Below are 15,958 nucleotides of genomic sequence, written 5' to 3'. Positions count from 1 at the left end.
CTTTGTGATGGTTTTATGACTAGATAATAAACGAGTATTATTCTAGAATCCTATATTGCGTGCCTTGAACAATATTTTGCACGCCATGATACCCCCTATTAAAATGAAGTGCCTACATTGCTGAACTACATAGGGTGGTGGTGATTCATATAATATCAGATATGCTGCTTTGAAGTATGACATACCTAGAAAAGCTGTGCACCTACCAAGGCACTTGCTGCAATTGCCGACTCTGCTATGGGAACATGCATAAAACCCAACAGCCTTAGTAATGGATCTGGAGCAATGTAATAATAATGGCACTGCTGAGCAGGAGAGAAACATTGAATTAGGAACTGGGTCTCAAAATGGTTCTACCTGGGGATTTAAACCAGGGATTGGGAAACTGCGGCCCTCCAAATGTTGCCAGATTCCACCTCCCATCAGCTCCAGACAGCATAGCCAGTGGTGAGGGATAATGGAAGTAGAAGTACGAACAGCAGGTTCCCCATTCCTGGTTTAAAATATCCCTTTTCCTACATTTAGTTTCATTCTGGAAGTCATGGTGGGGGGGAATAATCTATTTTATCAAGTCAAAAGTTCTTTCTCTCCCTCTCTTTCTTTTGGAAAACCAGTACAGTGGTACCTCGGGTTAAGAACTTAATTTATTCCAGAAGTCTTTTCTTAACCTGAAATCGTTCTTAACCTCAGGTACCACTTTAGCTAATGGGGCCTCCCCCCGCCACTGCACAATTTCTGTTCTCATCCTGAAGCAAAGTTCTTAACCTGAGGTACTGTTTCTGGGTTCGCAGAGTCTGTAACCTGAAGCGACTGTAACCCGAGGTACCACTGTAATGGTGTATGTAAAATTTGTTCTACCTATGTATATTTCTGTAAATTTGGGGAAGCTCTTTAGATTTCCTACCTGCATCATGCCAATTTATTTTGTTGCAATCACACTGCCTCAAAGGCAGATTTGACGAGTTGCAACTTTCTTTATTCATCCCGCTAAGCAGGAAAATAGAACAGTCTTTTTAATCAAACAGTTTTCTTCAAAAAGCTAGAAATCACTCCTTCAGCAGGAGGGGAGACGAGGTAATTTGGATAAGACGAAATAATTTCATAAGCTGGAAAAAAGGACAGTTTCACCAACAGAGATGTTGCCAACTTCTGTAGTGTCTTCCACTTTTCCTATGTATGTGGAGTGTTGGCATATAGGGCAAAGGGAAATTATAAAACCCATATCCTCTTCCCAGGTGCTAAAGATATGTGTTGGAGCAAACCAGTGTGAGAGCAAATGAGGACAGATCACAAATCAATGGCAGAGCACATTGTTTGCATGCAGGAGGTCACAAGTTCAGTTCCTGGCACCCTCAGATCATCGCAGATGATGATAAAGACTTCTGCCTGAGACGCTCTGAGCTGCTGACAAGTTAACAAAAGCAGCACTTAGCTAGCTATCTAAAGCATCTTCATATGTTCCATAGAATTGCTAGTGTGCCCTGGAACATAAATTAAATAATGAAGCGTTTATATGAGACCTAATTAGCCACCCCACAGAGAAAGCTGCTCCCTGCAGCTGCATCAAGTTCCAGCATCATCTCCTTTAAATCAGGTTCTGCTGAACCACTCTGCCTCATTCCTCCATCAGCTCTTATTCTATAATTCGGTCATTTGCAAGGCTGAAATACTACTTACCTTTGGAGAAGGTTGCCCATTACATCTCAGCATGGATCCCTGGAAGTAGCCATATTTGGAACAATGTCTTACAAAGAAACACAGGGCATGGTCTTTCATGAGATTGTGATTCTTACCACAGGCAATACCGGAGGACTGGTTGAAGTGAGTGAAACAAGTCACTTCCGGGTTAGCGCCTCCGGCAATGGTGGATTTCCTCTGATCGGGAGGAATCCGCTCCGTGGAAACTAGGGTCTGGACCGCCACGGCGAGGCGGAGACCCATTAAAAACCATAGGCGGGAGAAGCCTGTGGACGTGGGATTCGGCTGGCACCTTTCGTGCCTCCCCTACTCGCGGGGAAACCCGGTTTCGGGGATCCGGAGCAACGTGGGGTGAGTGGTGCGGTGCTTCAAATCGATTGCTTTTTTCACGGAGTGAAGCCGCATTGCTGTTGCCGGAGAGCGCTGACTTTTTCCTATGGACAATTGGACTTTAAGCAACTACCCGTGAGTAGAACGGAAAATTGGATTTCTAAACTTCTTAATTTGGCATTGAAATGGGAAGGTTTCAAACGGGAAGTCCACCTTCCTCTTTTGTAAATAGATCAAAGCAAAGACGTTGCAAGCTAAAGTCTGGAAAGTCTTTTGTAAAGGATTAAATCTCCATCGGCTAAAATTACTAACACCCCCCCCCTTGGAAGCAGGAGAAGAGGGGGGGGGGAATTCTAGATCGTTTAAGCCTGCAGGAGAGAGAGTGAAGAAAGTTAAATCACCACCGTTTCGAACCTGGAAATGGGCTGCCAGTAAGATTGACGTTTTGGGAAAGTTCATTGACTGTGAATAAAACATATGTTGACAGATAGTTATATAAGAGAAATATATTGTTTCCATTGTTTCCTTTTGCACTTAAAAGGAGCAAAAAAAGTAACTGAAAATAGAAACTAATTCTGTCACTGGATCTGCATTTGATGGATACAAATAGAAATTGTTTCCCCTAGAGCGAGCTTTTGAAACTGTTGCAGGAGTGGAGCTGGGGAATTTTCCAGCTGCAGAGATTAAAGAGCGTGAGAATCAGAGTCTGACCTTGGACAAGAATGTTGACAGAAGAAGCCTTAGTGATTGCATTTTGCAAGACAAGTGTTTTATGGGAACAGCTTCATGAGAAGACGGATGTGTGGATTAATAAAATTGACAATTTGGGACAAAAAATGACTGAGTTGGGACAAAAAGGGAATAACTATACAGAAATTTCTCAGGAATTGACCCAGGAACCTGTTTTGACATGGCAAGCTGTGGAGAAGACGAAGGAGAAAGTTGTTGTTGAACCTCAAGTAATTCAAGTGGAGAGAGCCCCGGCCTCACAGAAGCAATTTGATGATCATAAGCCGTTGCCCTTTATGATCGAATCTAGAGAAAGCCAGATTTGGTGGGATGGAGCCCTGCTTGGACTGGAGAAGGAAAGTTGGATAGATTCTCCAATGCAGGGATGCTCTGGCCTTTGAGATCTGGATTTGGGTCAGGGGGAGAGTGGCGCTCTGAAATATCTTTTGGACTTTAGTTCTGACTACGGATAATGAGCTGACCCGTCGAGAAGGAATAAAGACATTGCTAGGTTGGAGTTTCCCCGAGATCTACTCCTCAGTGCCAAAGAAAGGAAATTAAGAACAAGATCAGCAGAAGATAAAGTAAAGTACATGTATAAATATGAAGAAGATCCGCAGAAGGGACATGGAAGAGAGTTAAGAGCCTCGGACAGAAGGTCACCAGGTTGATGGACTATATGGTATTGATAGAAAGGACTGACAGAATCCGAGACCAGGGAGAAGAGACGGTGGAAGAAGATTGGGAAAAAAAGTTTTTTAAAAAAAATATTTAGAGAAATGTTGCAAAATTAATGAGTGTTAGAAAAATGTTGGAATGAAATTATATGGCTTTAGTAGAAATGTTATAAGGAGTTAAGTATAAATAAGTTTTGGGGTTTTAATGGTAAGATAAGGTTAAAACAAGTTAAGATAATTAAATGACAGAAAACTGTGAAAGATGGAAAGGATTTGCTGAAATAATTAGTAACTAGAACACAAAAAGGGAGGTGTGAGGAGGTCGATGAAACAAGTTAATGAAAGATAAAGATATGGAAATATTGGATGTGCTTTTAACTGTTTTTGCTTTTGTTTTTGTTTTGATGTGTCTTTTGCTTTTTTATATGTATTGTATTGTAATGCATTGATTTGTATTGTTTATTTTTTTCTCTTTTTTTCTCTTTTTTGTACTTTTTTCTTTAATTCTTAAACTTTTAATAAATATTATTAAAAAAGAAGAAGAAGTGAGTGAAACAAGTCAGTATAACTCGGGGTGCTTCCAGGTGGCCTGATTACTCACACAAAATTGGGCTTCTTTCTTACAGTTATCCTATTGCTTTTCAAGCTACAAAAAGCCCAGTACAAAAATCCAGGGAAAACCGCAGCAAGAAGTGCAGAATAACACCTGTGGATTGGCAATGTCATATAACCTACACATATACATATCAGGATTAATGCTCAATAAGCGCTTACATTGGAAAATGTATATATAAATACAATAGCCATACAATATATTCAAACACACACACGTAGCCCCATTAACAGTGACAGAAAACTTTGGCAGCACACTACCAATAAACATTCAACACACTGTGACTGTTTTGTTGTTGTTTTTTCAGCTGCTATTGTTATATTGTTATTGTTTTATCATCAGATAAAAACCTCAAACACTGATCCCTCTGTCTTTCAGAAGTCAGACACATTAAAAAAAAAATGCTCTGTACCCAGCCCAGGATCAAGGCCAGTTGCTGCAAATAAGTGAGGGAGTGGTTCTTTTCAAGGTGTGATCCAGTGGCTCTCCGCTTTCTGCAGGGAGAGCAGGGCAGCAGCATTTAATGCAAAGCAGGGAGAGATGGCAAAGGTTTACCTGCTCTGCAGTTGTTCTGACTGCTTCTCCCTCCAGTCACTTCTGGGTTTTGTAGGTTTGTTCGTCATGAAATTTCATAATATTTTTTGTTGTTTTACTAGGTTAAGTACGTATTTCAGTATCCCTCAGTATAAAAACTTCTGATTGTTATTGAAATCACCTGCTTGATAAATAATTACTCATGCATTAGTTGTTGATTTTCTTCCTTTGTAACTTACTGCTTCTGCTTGCTTGTGTTGGGTTATCGTTTCTCCTATATTTTGTATTGATCTGCAGTCTTATACTGGTTATGTGTTTTGGTGTTGTTGTTTTTTACATTCCTTGCTAAAATTGGTTGGCTGGAAGTTTGAGTCCAACACAAGCTGCAGGACCGTAGGGTCTTCACCCTTGTTTTATAAACTTAACTGGGTGCCCGACCCATTTAACTTCATGGGACTTTGGAAAAGACATGTATATGATTGCATTCCTACTCCAAGCCAGGTGTTCATATTGCCCATATCATTTTCATAACTTCCCTGATACCTACATATGGGATTATCTGATCATTCTTTACTCCTAGTCCTATTTCACAAGGAGGACAGGAACAAGAGAGTGTAATGGCGTGCTTCATGGTTCAAGTAAATATATTGCTCTGGTACTCCTGATCATTACAGTAGCCTGGAATTATTATTATTTTTTAGAAATACTCAGGCAGTTCAGTTCTCTTCATGCTTGCTAAGGCGTAAGCTGCATTGAACACACATTCCCTATACATGCATTATAATGCATTCAACTATAGAGGCAGAAAAATATCTCTTAGCTCTCATTATGCTTGAAACAAAATAGATTTGTTCATGCATCCAAGTTTGAAAGCATCGCCAGTGTTGTCAGAATCTTATATCAGTTGAGAAGAATGGCTGTCTCATTACATTACACTGTGTTTACATCACATAATGGCAACATCTGGCAATGGGATGGACTGGTCTACTGCTTTTGCAATTAGCTAAAGATATTTAAATGATCAATTTGATTTTGTTTCTTGAAGCAAAAATTTCCAGCTCATGTCACTTATTCGTCTGATAGAATCTTGGGGATTCTGTTGAATAAATTTCAAGTAACTGCTAGAAACTGTTCAGCTACAACGAGCAGAAGGGAAAAGTGCATCGAATCAAGATGTAGCCTTTGGACTCCTTTTGTCAAATATACTGAAACGAATTGGTCCATAACGCTAAGACATGTTTTCAATCAAAGCATCCAAAAGACACATTTGTAGCCTTAAACTACTAGACATTATTAGAAGCTGTGTTTGCTTTTATCTTCCGTCTGCCCATAAAACCTAAAGATGAATGGGCAGGCACAAAAACTTACTAGGGGTGGGTGAGCGGAACATTAGTTATGCCCCCCAACTTAACTGAAGTGATCCTCGTCTAGCACCCCCCACTGGAACATAGACACCTCTTGGTGGATGCATGATGGAGAGCAAATCCCCTCGCCCCATCATGGCACCATATTCTGCCTCCAAGGTGGGGAATGCTTTATTTGAGGACCAGGATGTGGTGGGGGAAGAGTAACTGCTTCCAATAGCGGCTTCATCTAGGTTGCTGCTTTACCCATGCCTTGTTAGATAACTGAGGACCCTTGCAGAGCATTGAAAGGTTAGTGCCTCCTTCTGTCTGGCATCATAGAACACACGGGCATTTCCTACTAGGGATGATGGGAGATGTTCAGCTCCCAAAATGGAAATAGTTCACCATCAACCCCAATCTCTGGACCTTTGAAAGGGGAATGATTTTCATTAATGCCATGACTCGAACTAACCTGTTTGGAAGAATCACCTTCCTGTGAGCATTTTTATTTATTTTCCAAGCACATAATGCCACTTCTCAGTGAGGTAGAAATATATACAAAACTAAAGGAGGCTCTAAATGTTCCTACTGCAGAGTTTATTAATGGGAGTCACATAGAAGCATCCTATCCGAGTCTGTTCCTTAGCACTCCATCTAGCTGAACGTCATTTGCAGTCCTTGCTGTTAAGATACAACCAAAAGGGAAATGGTTGTCTTTTTAGCTTCCTTTGCACCTGAAAAAAATATCCACGCTAGTCTTTCACGGACTATGTTAACAAAAGCATTCATATTTAAAAACAACAACAACAGCGAATGCTGCAGTAACTTGTTTTGAAAGCATGGCAGGCTCTAGTTTCCACCATTCTCAAGAATGAGGTACTATTTTTTGTTTTACACTTTTTGTTTTTTAAAAAATGAAATATTTTCTGGAGTGCATGACTAAGGCAATGATTTGTTTTCATAAGTTCAAGTAAAGACTCTAGAAAAAAATGCTATTGCACTTGTCAGGAGAATAATGACTGTGACTATTAGGCTGAATTGCAATACATGAGCAGGCACATTATTCAAAGGCTCTCCAAGTCTGGAGAAATATATTTAGTGAATGAAATTGATGGAAAAGGAAGAAAGTTCATTTTAAAGTCAGTCTAACCACTGCTGATTCAGTACTGACAAGTTCTTTGTAAAGGTCTTGTAGTTTAAAATATAATAATGACTTGGACTTGGACGTATCAATGCCTTTTTATCTCTATTGTGATTTTAGCATTTTAACATTTAAAATTAAAGAATGGTTTTCATCTGGTGTCGTTCTCCCCCTTCCCCTTCTCTCTTTTGCCTTGCTCCTGTCACTTTACCTGGGAGATTGCCTCCCCATGGGTTCAAAACTAATAATGCAATTCAAATTTTATGGTGCAATGACAGTTAAACTGCTACTCAGCCCTTCGCCATTACATATAGTTGCTCACATATTTTTTTAATAGCAATGATATCAATCTAATACCGAGGCTGCAGTCCTATTACACTGAATTCAGTGTGTCAGTTTTTTTTAAGGAGACAACCTAAATCTCAGCACTACGTATTGTTTTCCATAAAATGTACATAATTTGTGACAATTCCTTCTTCAAATCCACCTTGCCTGAGGGATGTCTAAACTTGTAAAGGAATGTGCTCTGCATATATTTAGAAAGTTAGATCCTCCTAACAGAGGGTCCATGTTGTGCTCAGCCCTGAAACTCTTCCCTAATTGGCTTGTGGGTGTGGCTTGCCCCGCTCCAAGCCGGTGGTGCCACAGTTGTGCCAATGGCCTTTAGCCAATCAGCAGCGTGGCAAGGTTGGGGGTTGGGGGTATTTATTTGGCAGCACGACGTAGGGACCTCCTTTTGCTTCGTGCTGCCAAACACCCGCCCACCCATTAATTAGGTCGTGTTTGGCCTTGCTTTGGACTTCGGTTGGTCGCCTGTTTTGGAATGGGGGCCAGGTAGGAATTTTTCCCAATGTGGCAGATTGGCCACTTGGCTTTTGCCTACCTCTTAGCAATCATCACAACTTTGTAAGGTTAGGCGGTTAGGCATTGGTTTAGGGGAATGTGGGGAGGGGAGGTGTTATGTACTGAGAACAATAGGATCCAAATTGCAGCAGTCTGATTAGTCCTAGAACAATAGGATTCAGAATGCAGCAGTCTGATTGGCCCTGGAACAATGCAGCAGCATGATTGGTTGGCAGGAACCACCCAATCCTGCTCCAGATTGAAGTGAATCCACAACCTGATTGGCTTACAGTAGAATTCTGGAATTAGCCAATCATGTGCAGCCCATTGTGTAAATAATGTATATAAGGCAGATACTGGGAGGGGACTTCCATTCATTCCTCCTCACCACTATGAGCTGAATAAAGAGCATGAAATCACTTTGCGACTCTGAGTATATTTCACTGGCGACGAAGGTGGGATCCCACTGAGCTGACTGCCACACACAGCACCGCAGCACCGCCACCTGCCGCACCGCTGCCTCGCACCGTGTATCCAGGCTTCAGCTCCGAGACACAAGGAACTCAGAATGGCAACCAACAGCAGCTTCTCGCCATTCAACCCAGCATCTGGAGACTGGGAAGCGTACGCCTCCCGTTTCACCTTCCTCCTGGAAGCCAAAGGGGTCACCGACGAAGAAGACGCCAAGAAGAGGGCAATATTCTTCAGCGTCTGCGGAGAGGAGACGTTTGAAATCGCCCGGGCTCTCCTTGCGCCTGAAGACGTCGCTACTGTTCCATACAAAACAATAATGGAACAGCTGAAGGGGCACTTTTCGCCACAGCCCTCAGTGGTGGCTCGTCGAAATGCCTTCTACGCAAAGCGACAAGCCCCTGGGGAAACCATAACTGGGTTTGTGACCTCTCTCCGCCAAGCCGCCCGGTTCTGCAACTTCTCAGAGCTGGAGAACATGCTTCGTGACCGCCTCGTCGGTGGCCTGAAGGATGAGAAGCTGCAACGACGCCTCTACGCTAAGAAGGACCTAACGTTCCAGGTCGCTCTGGAGGAGGCCCTGGCAACGGAAGCTGCCGAGAGGTCGACGCAAGAGGCACGGCCGAGCCTGCCATCCCAACCAAGGGTCCACCACGAAGACCTCACCGACGACTCAGGATCCGACAGGGAGGAGGTGCACCGAGTACAGCAGCGCACTCAAGCAGCGCACAGACCACAGCTGCCTCGACGAGAAGGAGGAAACTGCGCAAGCTGCGGGGAGAGTCACGAGAGGAGGACCTGCCGTTTCCGCAACGCAGAGTGCAGGCAGTGCAGAAAATCGGGACACATCGCCCGGGTGTGTCGGGCTCGGCCCACCCGACACCAGGCATCAGATGACCAACCCAAGAGCCCCAGGTCCCGGGGCCCAACGCACCAAGGCAACTCGACGGAGCTCACGGACTGCCAGGTATACCAGTTGCCCCACCCCAACGTAGAGAAAATTTATGTAGAGGTACAGATAGAGGGGGCCCCATGCCGCATGGAGCTTGACACGGGTTCAACTCTATCCATAATCTCGGCAAAGACCTTAAGGAAACTGTGTCCTACTGGGGGTCCCAAACTCAGGCCGGCCCCATTCACCCTACGGGACTTCCAGAAACGTAAGGTCCCCACAATGGGGGTGGGGACCTTCAGGGTGCAATACCGAGGGCGGACGCGGCAACTGGACTTGCTTGTGGTCAAGGGCCCCTACATTAGCTTACTGGGATTGGCATGGTTTGGACCACTGGGGCTAGCTGTCACCGGGGTGAACCACACTACCTTACAAGTGGACGTGGACGCCATATGCAAGGAATTTCCAGGGGTTTTCGACGGGAAATTGGGACAGTATACGGGCCCCCCATTGCGCTACAGCTTGACCCCGCAGTACGACCGGTCAGGCTCAAGGCCCGCCGGGTCCCGTTCGCCTTGAAACCCCGTATAGACGAGGAATTGGACCGACTCGTGGAGCAAGGAGTGCTGGAGCCAGTGCCTAATGCCCCCTGGGAAACTCCAATCGTCACACCCGTCAAGCCTAATGGTTCGGTCCGCATCTGCGCAGACTACAAGTGTACCATAAACAAGGCCCTCACGGCCCACGCATACCCAGTGCCAGTGGTCAGCCATGTCCTTGCCACCCTGGCTGGGTCGAAAATTTTTGGCAAGCTGGACTTGGCCCAAGCATATCAACAGCTGCCAGTAGATGAGGCCACAGCAGAGGCACAGACGATTGTGACGCACAGAGGAGCGTTCAGAGTAAAGCGGCTGCAATTCGGGGTCAGCGTGGCACCAGGCATATTCCAGAATCTAATGGACTCTCTCCTTAAAGGGATTCCTGGTGTCACCCCCTTCTTCGATGATGTGTTGATTGCCGGGCCCACACCAGAGGAGTTTGAGGACCGCCTCCGCACCGTTCTGCACCGTTTCCAGACGGCGGGTCTCAAGGTGAAGCGGGAAAAATGTCTACTAGGAGTGCCTCAGGTGGACTTTCTGGGATTTATGGTGGACGCAGAAGGGGTCCACCCGACTGGGGACAAGGTACGGGCCATTTGTGATGCCCCCGCGCCCAAGAGCAAGACTGAACTTCAGGCCTTCTTGGGATTATTGAACTTTTACCATTCCTTCCCCACAAGGCGGCGGTAGCGGAGCCCCTACACAGACTCCTGGACAAGCGGGCCCCTTGGGTGTGGGGCCAGCGCCAGGAGGCCGCATTCCAGGCAGTCAAGGACTTGCTTGTCTCAAACTCTGTCTTGGCACACTTCGACGAGAGGCTGCCGGTGGTGCTAGCATGCGACGCCTCACCCTATGGCATTGGCGCTGTCCTGGGGCACCAACTCCCGGATGGAAGAGAGGTACCGGTGGCGTACTTTTCCCAGACACTCAACGCAACCGAGCGGAACTACTCGCAAATTGACAAGGAGGGTCTGGCAATTGTGAAGGGAGTAAAAAAATTCCATGATTTCTTGTACGGGCGGCCCTTCACCGTGGTGACTGACCACAAGCCGTTGCTTGGCTTGTTTGCCCCCGAAAAGCAGACCCCCCAAGTGCTGTCTCCTCGCGTCCTCAGGTGGTCAATTTTCCTTGCCAGCTACCAGTATGCACTGATTCACCGACCTGGGAAGGCGATGGGCCATGCGGACGCCCTCAGCAGGCTACCACTACCGGAAACAGGCCCTGACCCAGCACCTGCACAAGAGGTCATGAGCCTGGAGCTGCTTCCCGACCGCCCCATTCAGGCACAAGAAGTTGCACACCATTCCAAGAAAGATAGGGTCATCTCCCGGGTCCTGGACTGGGTGTGGAGGGGATGGCCCAGCAGCAGCCCCGGGCCAGAATTCGCCGGCTACACAACCCGCAAACATGAACTGTCGGCCCACAAGGGGTGCCTGTTATGGGGAAGCAGAGTCGTTGTTCCCCAGCCCCTCCGCAAAAGGATCCTCACAGCCCTACACGAGACACATCCAGGGGTAGTAAGAATGAAGGCCCTTGCCAGGAGTTATGTGTGGTGGCCGGGGATTGATGGAGAGATAGAGGCCTGGGTCAAACACTGCCAGGCCTGCCAAGAATCCCGCCCAGATCCCCCAAGGGCCCCAGTCCAATCCTGGGAGTCCGCCCGAGCACCATGGTCACGCCTGCACGTGGATTTCGCTGGCCCCTTTCAGGGGAAAACATTCTTCATAGTGGTGGACTCCTACACCAAATGGCTGGAAGTCGCACTGGTACCGTCCACTTCCACGTCCGCAGCCATCCGGGTACTACGCAGGCTGTTTGCAACCCACGGGCTCCCTGACACTCTCGTCTCAGACAACGGGACTGCATTTACGTCAGGAGAATTCCAAACCTTCACAGCACAGAACGCCATCCGCCACATCCGTTCGGCGCCGTTCCACCCTGCCACCAATGGCCAAGCAGAACGCATGGTGCGGACCACCAAGGACACCCTTCGCCGCATGACGCAAGGGGACTGGGAGTACCGCCTTGCCACATTCCTTCTAGCACAGCACAGCACCCCCAGCTCAACGACTGGCCGGAGCCCCGCTGAACTACTAATGGGTCGGCGCCTTGCAATCAGATTGGACCGCCTTCACCCCGATAGAGCTCAGGATGAGGTAGTGGTGGGGGAAGGCAGGACCCCCGGACCTTCGAGGCCCAGGACCCAGTGTACGCAAAGAATTTTGGGGCAGGCCCAGCATGGGTACCCGCCACAGTCACCAGGGTCACTGGCCCAGTGTCGTACGAGGTGCTAACGGATGGGGGGCAATGCTGGCGCCGCCACTGCGACCAGATACGGCGACGATTCCCGGGAGAAACCCAGGAGGAGGACAGGTCAGTGGAGTCCCAAGGGAACAGCGGGGCAGTGAGGCCCATAGAGCAAGAGGGGCCAGCAGGAGAGGCAGAATCAGTAAATACAGAGAGGACCCGTGAGGCCGAAAGGACACCAGAACCAGAACCACGACTGAGCGAGCCGGTTGCACCAGACCAAACAACCCCATCACAGCCAGCACCCTTGGAACACGAGCCAGAACCTGAACCCCAGACCAGGGAACACCACAGGCCGCAACGCACACGTAGGCCACCGGCATACCTTGAGGACTATGAATGCGACCTCCCAGGCAGGACTGGAACTTAGAGGGGAGGGGTGTTATGTACTGAGAACAATAGGATCCAAATTGCAGCAGTCTGATTAGTCCTAGAACAATAGGATTCAGAATGCAGCAGTCTGATTGGCCCTGGAACAATGCAGCAGCATGATTGGTTGGCAGGAACCACCCAATCCTGCTCCAGATTGAAGTGAATCCACAACCTGATTGGCTTACAGTAGAATTCTGGAATTAGCCAATCATGTGCAGCCCATTGTGTAAATAATGTATATAAGGCAGATACTGGGAGGGGACTTCCATTCATTCCTCCTCACCACTATGAGCTGAATAAAGAGCATGAAATCACTTTGCGACTCTGAGTATATTTCAGGAGGTGCGGCCATCACCTGCCCCTCCAATGAATAGGGTATTCCGTTAAAGGAATCCGGGGGTCTGGATCTCGTCCGAAGCCTGGAGAGGGGCTAGGGCCATGCCAGGACCCCTGGGAACCCCAGGGGTGAGCACCAGTCTATATACATTGATGGAGCTCCCCCTGCTTTACCCTTCCAGGCTTCCTGCAGGGTGGGGCAGGAGCCAGATATAGTTTGATACCAATGCCTAAACCAATACCAGTCACATTTGTGTATTTTAATTAAGTTGTGGCCAAAATTTGCCCATTAACATTTAAACTAAATTCTGTCTCCACTGTGTCTTTATTTCCATGGGGGATAGGTTTTGGGGCTCGAAGCACAACAGCTAGCTCTATTTCCATCAGTTCATACAATCCAGATTTCAGAGTTGCCTTTTGGTCACTTTCTTTTGGGTTCATGTGTGCATACATACACACAGCACCACAACCATCACCAGCTAATGCGCACTCACTGTTTTCTCTGTTCCTCACTGGGTAAATCCTTGGAATTTATAAATAACTCACTTTTGCATTACATTTTCTTTGACTATTAGCTGCTTGGCAGGGGGTTGGACTCGATGGCCCTTGTGGTCTCTTCCAACTCTATGATTCTATGATTCTATGATTCTAAGAGCGAGTTCCTGAACATGAGCAAACTGAACTGCCATCAAACCCAGAGAATCTTGAAGGTGTTTAGCCCATCTCCTCTTATAATACATCATATTCCTTAATATCCAACAAGGTAACACAGTGAGCTCTGCAGGCATTTTTCTGAGAGAATGTTGCTGCTATTTTGCCCCAAAACTAGCTCCTCTAATCATTGTTCCACGTTTTAAACAAAACAAAAATAGCAACTCTTTGATTCTAGAAAGGAGAGTGAACAAGAGACGGACAACACCTTATGCAGTCTACACAGCAAATGAAAGCTCCAATTTGTTGGGTTACAAATTATTATGAAAACGGAGCAGATAAGATCAAACGCAACAGTACAGGGTCCACCTTTAAGCTGAATACACTAAAGAGTAAAGTTTATTCTACACTCACACAGACTTGATCTTAGCCAAAAGGCCAAGAAGCGATAAAGTTTATTCATCTCTGTTCCTATAATTTTAACTTTTGTAGCTTGATACTAAAGCAGATTTTCTAATTGCCAGTTGTTGATAATGAGCTGCAGGGGGAGGAAATCACTGTTCATTTCACATCATTGTATGAAAGGTCACTGAGAAGTCTTTGTTCTTGGTTTCTGTCCCCAACCCCTTCCTGGGAATGTGGGGTCTCTTCAGGTACTGTCTGTCTGTAAACAGCAGTTCTGCTGCTTCTGTGTGCTGATGACTGATGCCTTGAATGAACACCTGTTGCTCTAATTCTTTATTAGTTTTCTAGTCTATAATTCATAGTAATCAACTTTGAGCTCTTTGGTGAAGTATTAGGGATTGCCTACTGCTTCACAAATTGTTGTACTTAAGGGCGCAGAAGAACATAAGCCTTTGAAACAATGAATTTCAGGCAAGGATAAATCCTGTTTGATCTTCAGCATATTCTTACATTTATCAAACTAAGAATTTTTATTATTTGTGTCTATCATATTTTTTTACCCTTAGTTATATCATCCCCTGGTGCTCATACTGTCTAATATTTTAAAGAAACAATATAAAGAGCTATCACAACACTTGCTAATATTGCTTGTTGTGATAGTAATAAAAGATTTGGAGCATCATTGTTGTTTTCCATAGGCATACCTGCCCAATTTGTTTATTGCATTTCACTGGCAAGTGTGATACACGTCTGACTAGTGGGGTATGAGAGCTGAAAAGAATCACATCTTGCAATCCTTTGGTTTCAGATAGTATTTGGGTAGATAAGTCTAAAAAGCACAGGACACAAATTTTCATGGCTATGGTGGCTCATTTTTAAAAGCATTTTGAAAAATAAAAAGCCTTTGAAGTATCCTCTTCCCAAACTTCCAAAATACACCTAAGAATAATTTAGCTTGGAGTTATCATTTACTTCATTCCACAAGGTTGAAAGGGGGGCATTTTTACTGCTCCCAGTTCTCCCAGCACCAGTTGACATTTGATGGTGTTTCCTTGTCCTCTGAAGGCGGTTCTGTGCAGCCGGGGCTATTGCTCATCTACATTCTTCATTCAAAATGATGCTGACCTGCTTGCTGCGTCACACGGTGCCATATCATTTCATAGTCTTCCCCACTGTGTGAAACAGGCAACTCTTTCCACTGATCCAAAAGGAAAAGATGAAGAAGTTCAGAAACCTGCTGCTATATTTGGAAAAACATGTGCTACTAGAAATATGTCACATTTTGCTTTTGGAAACAAAACTGTTGGTGTCCCCAACTCTATCAGCATTCAGAAAAAGCAGAGAAGCAAATGAAGGACTGGGGACCTGTTGCTATAGTGATCTAATGAAGATCTAGGCAAAAGACATAGGAGTCCTGCATGTGACATGCTCAGTTCCCAACACCTGCAGTCTAGTAGGATTTAAGAGTAATGACTTGACGTGAAAGGAGGGTAAATGTAGCCTTGCAGCAGAGATGTGCTGCCCTTTTAATTTAGATTTTAAAAAAATAAAAAATAAGATTTTTACCCAGTTTCCTTCCACTGCATTTCTTTATTTCATTTATCATTTACGTATTTATCTTTATTTCAAATGTATACCTTTCCAACCCAGCCAGGAGTCTCAGATAAATGTGAATGTAATTGTTACAGCCAAAATGCTTGAAAAAGCAATTCCTTAGAAGATGTTCCCTCTGTGAGTGAAAAGCAGCCACTTTTGCAGCATCAGACAGCACCGCGTTATTTGTTCAGATTTTTGTACAGCAAGGTTTGGCCTGCCAAAGCTCTCCTGGCTATGCAGCTATTTCAAGCTCACAAGCACCTTTCCTAATGCCAGGCAGTGGCAATCCAGCCTACAATCATACTTCACTTTCCATTCATTCTATTGTGCCAATTTAAAACTGTGCCAATGTGTTTCTCGGGGCTTCTGTCTTGAGTCATAGGCAATGCTGCCATGAAAAGGAGCTCTGCTAATTGGA

The 15,958-nt window shown here is 45.6% G+C and overlaps 1 protein-coding gene and 1 long non-coding RNA gene across 6 annotated transcripts in view; one reads left to right on the top strand and one right to left on the bottom strand.

Moving 5' to 3' along the window:
• Positions 1–15,958, top strand: part of CSMD1 (CUB and Sushi multiple domains 1) — a 997,036-nt gene that overhangs the window by 677,572 nt on the left and 303,506 nt on the right. The window lies entirely within an intron of this gene.
• Positions 13,991–15,653, bottom strand: LOC309528379. The gene is made up of 3 exons (XR_014217726.1): positions 15,582–15,653; positions 15,070–15,142; positions 13,991–14,077 (listed from the first exon to the last, which is right to left on the bottom strand). It is a non-coding gene; the product is annotated as an uncharacterized lncRNA (long non-coding RNA).

The sequence above is a fragment of the Podarcis vaucheri genome (genome assembly GCF_965113315.1).
Source record: "Podarcis vaucheri genome assembly, chromosome: 3".
Lineage (NCBI taxonomy): Eukaryota > Metazoa > Chordata > Lepidosauria > Squamata > Lacertidae > Podarcis > Podarcis vaucheri.
Note: the sequence above shows the minus strand (reverse complement) of the source record. Positions and strands in the feature narration are given on the sequence as shown.